Genomic DNA, 6000 nt, shown 5'->3' on the forward strand with positions numbered 1-6000 from the left:
GGCCTCGTTGTACCTTATCTCTCCGGCAGTGGTCGGGTTGAGAACAGGTGTCAGGAGGAAGGGGTGTAGGGGGTATGCATTATCAACTTAAAAACATATTAATCAATATGAAACACGCTCTTGATTTTAATGTAATTATTTTACAAAGGATTTTACAAATTGACTCTCCTACAAGCCAGCCATCTCCAAACTTGCCATCTCGCAACTTGGAAAACAAGAAAACTGTTTCTCAGAATAAAAGAATCGTGTACTGACCCGGGATATTTTGCCACAACGTTGGTAATGGCATTTAGGACTTCAGACAACACATCTGAAAAACGGGATTGGGAGATCCCAGCTGTAATAGCTACCTTACACTGGAATGACCCAGATGCAAAAAAATTTAAACTTGCAAGGAGTTTTGTGATTGCAGGTATTGCGTGACTCCTTCTCATGGCTGGCTCCAAATCCGCTCTGAGTTCCTCCAACAACTCCAAAATGGCAATACTGGATAGGCGTTATGTTTTGATGACTGTTTCCTCATTCATTCCAAAAATGTTCACACAAGGGTGAAAAATGCGTTCTCTGCATCTTCTTTCATCGTTTCTATGTCTCCTTCTTGCACCAATAACCACAGCCATGTGTGCGCAATTACGCATACAAACCGTTTGCACCTCCCTTTGACACGTGTTAAATATAGACGCAGTTTCTATTTGCAAAATTGCTTTCAGGTTTGATAAATCACTTTGCATGTGCGAAATTAATAAATTTACATTTTCTCCTCCCAGCACACACACAATTGCGTGTAAACACCCCATATTGCATGTTCATTGTAGCAAACGTACTAACTGGATGCAGACACGCTATTTTGCACCTTTGAAAGACGCAACCCTTTGTGCGCAATGTTAGTAAATCAGTTTGTACATTTTTTTGCATGTGCAATGAGTTTGCACATGTTTTTATACACGCAAACCTTTAGTAGATGTGGCCCTTGGTGTATTTTTTATACACGCAAACCTTTAGTAGATGTGGCCCTTGGTGTATAAAAACTGAGCAAAATTACCTTGTTTACCAGAATGCTGCCAAAAGCTATGGCTACAGAATTAAGACTCAAGTTGTAATAACTCAGAATTATCCTTATCATCATAGCCAAGGTCAAACTTTACACCATTACAGAAAAGACAGAATTACACACAATGTGATCTATACTCCTATATAACAGAAGGAAATCATGTCATATGAAACTGATATTTTAAGGATGAATGAATGGATCCAAAGATGAAATGAGCTGCTTTTTAGGCTTTAACGGGATAGTTCAGATTTTTGAAGTGGGCTTGTATGAGGTGCTTATCCATAGTCAATGTGTTACCTACAGTAGACGGCAGTCAGCACATTCCCAGTTTGGAGAAGCAGGCTGGAGTCAGACACGGAAGCAAACCAATGTTCTGCCGTGGAGGGGTCATCAATAAAATGTATTTTAGCCACCAATAAAATGTGTCACCTAAAACAATCCATGGCTGTGTCTGAAACTGCCGGTTCTGACTTCCTGGTTGTGAGTGCTAGGGATTCCCTTCGGGCTGACGACGGAGGTCATCCTTGACTCACGAAGCTAGACTGTGCTACCCTGCTAGCTGCTATTTCGAACTTGTTGCTAGGAACTGAGAGACAATGTTGCTCAAAGCCAGTTTTTTATTTGTCCTCCTCATGGGCTGTTTGGTCAGGACTCATTACGGCTCAACCATAGTCCTGCATTCCCGGGTCTGTTTGGATCGCTCCTGCCATTATGACAGTGCAGCCTCGAGCGCCTCTGCCAGGCCGCTGGGTTCTGCATTGTTACCCCAGCCTTTAACTCTCACCATTGAGCTATGGACTTAACACGTCTGCACAGCCTTATGGCTCTAAAAGACAATTTTACTGTTTCTTCAAGTTGCACTCATGTCTTTGTATTAGGACTACATACTAAGAGAGATACTTTAATGAAACCGCTAAGGTCTAATAGAGCTAAACAGAAATGGTTGATTATTTTATTACTACTTATGTCTGGTAACATGCAGCCTAATCCTGGTCCTGAGCTGCAATGTATTTTGACCCCAGCTGACTTTAAACATCTGTCTGGCTTAAGTATTATTCATCTTAATGTACGCAGCTTGTTATCAAAAATGGACATGGTTCGAATATGGGTTAATTCAACTGAGGCGGACATTGTTGTAATATCTGAAATTTGGTTAACAAAATCAGTTTCTGATTCAGATATTGACATTGCTGGATACAATGTTTATCGCTCTGACAAACCTTGGAAAGGAGGCGGTGTTGCTGTTTTTGTCAAATCTAGCCTCCACACCAGGGTTGTTCTGTCTGAATCAATCTGTAAGCACTTGGAATTCCTGGCTTTAAATGTGGAAATTGCCAAAAACATCAACATAACTGTTGTTGGTTGTTATAGGCCTCCGTCTGCCTCAAAAGATGCATTGCATTCTTTGTCACACCTTTTATCCAGACTAAAGTACAATGAACTTGTTTTAGCTGGTGATCTAAATTGGGATTGGCTTAAGCCAGTATCTGATGAGTTCAAATCCTTTTGTGATTCTGTCAATCTTACCCAGCCGATTAACTCCCCCACTCGTCCAAATCTTAAATGTATTGAGAAGTCCACCTTAATTGACTTGATTCTTACAAATGTTCCTCATAAATTTTCAGCTATCGGTGTTTTTTGCAATGACTTAAGTGACCACTGTGTTGTTGCTGCTCTAAGGAACACTAAGGTCCCCAAATTAAAGCCACGTATCGTTTCTAAGAGGAATCTTAAACTTTTTAGTGAGCAAGGATTTTATCATGATTTAGACCATTTCAGTTGGGGTAGAATTGAGCTGATCCCTGATGTGGAGACAGCATGGGCCTTTTTTAAAGATGCGTTTACTAAAATCATTAACACTCATGCTCTCTATAGGAGGTACAGAGTAAAGGGTCGCGATAACCCCTGGTTCTCCTCTGAACTAGCAGACACTGTTCATGAGAGGAACTCAGCCTGGGCTAAGGTAAGGACCACAGGTTCTACCTCAGACTGGCTTGCTTTTAGACAACTAAGAAAGCTGTCATAATAAGGACATCCCAAACAAATTTAATGTCAACTTGTCATGACAAAGACAACTTCTGGAAATGTCACTTTGATTAATGTCAAGTTGTCTTAATCAAGACAACCCAAACAATGTCAACTTGTCATTACAAAAACCAAATGACACGTGACAAGTTTATGACATTGTCATGTCATAGTTATGACAGTGTCATGTCATCCTTATGTAGAGACCTTCAAGTAAAGTGTTACCCAATATTCTTTCTTTTGCCAAATGATTTCCCTGTTGGAGCAGCTGGAGGTGGAAGCGGTGGTCTGCATTTGTCTGCCATTGTTACGGAGAAAAGTTTATATCCACAAGCGTCCCTGTAACTAGCCTATATGTTGTCTCACAGACTCACTCTTCCTGGTCAGGGGCGGGGGGGTTACGTCAGTCGGAGGCCTCCACGTGGGGAAGACAGACAGGACGCTCTGCCCGAATGCAATGATTGGTCTGAATTTTCTAAGAACCATATGAGAATGGTATAATTATGAGTTTGTATCTCTGTTGGAATTCACTTACATTTTAGTGTGCCATCAGCTTATTAATAGCATTTTAACCTAAACAAAGAAAAGTGTAACATTTCCAGAAAGGTAAGTGTCGCTTTAATAGGCCTATGTTTAATATGAGCAGAGCAGCACATCTCAGCACAACACAAATGGCCACAAAGTACTTTGTAACATTATTTATTAATTTGGGAAAATACGTGATGTTAAAATAACATGTTTTAATTATGCGACAGCAATAGCGTAATTAATGACACCAAGAAAATGACCCCAGTAGTGTCCGAAAGTGTTTTTTCACGTTGCGGGTGAGCTCACTATGTAGTCTTCTACATAGAACTTCCTATATAGTGAGTTTGGGAGTAGTGAATGAGTAAATTATTTTGGACAAAGCCATCATCAGTTTAAGTGTACGCTATATTGAGAGTATTTTTACTGCTTTACCTTTCCATTAGATGGTAACCCTCAATGGGTAACTGAAGCTGTTATATTGCTTTCTTCAAAGCCAGACTCCATTGAGAAAAACAGTGATTTAACATCGCTGAACACAGGAGCTGCTGGCCTACCGCTGCCTCGATCTATTATTTTATTGGTGTAATTGTGTGACTTTGGTGTTTAAAGTGGCTAGTCCGGATTTACCAAAGTCCCACAATAACAAACTAACTAACTGATCAAGGAAGCAGTAGACCAGCAGCTTCTGTGTTCAGTGAGCTAAAATTACTGTTTTTCTAAATGCAGTCTGGTGGCTTTGAAAAGAGCATAGATGTGGAACTGGAACTCTTAATGGTTTTCCCTTTGTAACAGGCTGTCTGATGGAAAGATAAAGCAGTGAAAATACTCTCAATATAGTGTACACTTAATCTGTTGTATATTTTTTTTATTGGCCAAAATATGTTTTGTTAATGACCCTGTCCATAGCAGTACATTGATTAGTTTTTGTGTCAGACTCCAGCGTGCTTCTCCAAACTGGGGGCGTGCCGACTGACATCTACTGTAGGTAATATACTGACTATGAATAAGTGCCCCATTCAACCCCACTGAACTATCCCTATAAAATGTGTTATGAAAAAGTTTCCAAGCTTACAGACCAGGAGATCTTAATTTAAAACTGAGTTTAACTGACTTAGTTAAACTGAGTTATTTTAGGTGCTACCAAAAATAGGCTGATATCACAAATTTTTCACGTTTTCCTACACCTGTAAGGAGGCAGGTTGGGGTGGTGGATGGGTCACAAAAACAGACTGTCATCTAGAGTGGCTTATTTGGATCCATGTAAACTTTGAGTGAACTTTGAGTCATTTTAAAGTATGTCCTTGCCATGTTCTTTTCCTAAACCTAACCTCAGTAACTTTTACTGCCTAAACCTAACCTCCGTAACTTTACGTTAATTACGTACAATAACATCATTCATGAGGCGCAAATTCTTAGGATATCATATGAACTGTTGTGCGTGCATTTTTTGTAGGATATCATACGAACTGTTCTATGAGAATATGTTGTAATAAAGGATGCACCTGTAGGCTGCTGACATCATAAACAATGAGCTGTAGCAGAAAATAATGCCTTTTAGTATATGGATGGTTGAATTATAACAAGATAACTTGGTTCAAAAGAGAAACAAATTTAGGGTCTTCCTTATATAAGATGCATGTTGTAAAATCGCAATGTTTCAGGTTTAATTGAGCTGAGACCAAAGTGCTTTACAAGTAAAAGAAAAAACAGACAACAATTCAGTACTTACTCTCATCTGCGTCATATCCAGCTGTGGCAAGCAGCTGTTTTCAGTGAAAAGGCTTACACTACCTGCCCAGCTCCAAACAGCAAAGTTAGCAACAAGCTGGTAAATGTGTTGAAAAAATATTTCTCTGAAAACTAAAATGGAACTCCAACGTTAAAGTTAAAAGTCAAAATCTTATGCAAATAAAAATTTGAATCCATGCATGGGACAAATACACAAAGAGGAAATAATCAGGGGTCCGTTTCAGAAAGGAGGTTCACCAAACTCTGAGCCTAACCCTGAACTCTGAGTTGAGTAACTCTGAGATGGGAAACTCTGGGTTACGGGTTTCAGAACAGGTGATTTCAATCGGTTCAATCAACACAGAGTTTGTTCACTCTGAGTTAAGCGCGTGCACCACGACTTTAAATAGCCGTCATCAATGGAGCCCCGATACCACGATTCACCATGGCAACAAGCGACAAGAAAAGGTCTGCATTTTTTTACTCCTCTGGAGTTGGATATTTTAATGCGCTCATACAGTGAATTTGAAGCTGTTTTCAGGAAGAAGAGTAACAAGGCTGCAGCAGCGAAGGAACGGGAGTCGGCGTGGGAGAAAATTACTGCTCGAGTCAATGCGTAAGTTTAAATTTATTTCATACATTTATGCAATCACAATAATATTAGGCTA

This window comes from Epinephelus moara, chromosome 17 (assembly GCF_006386435.1).
Source record: "Epinephelus moara isolate mb chromosome 17, YSFRI_EMoa_1.0, whole genome shotgun sequence".
In the NCBI taxonomy this organism is placed as follows: domain Eukaryota; kingdom Metazoa; phylum Chordata; class Actinopteri; order Perciformes; family Serranidae; genus Epinephelus; species Epinephelus moara.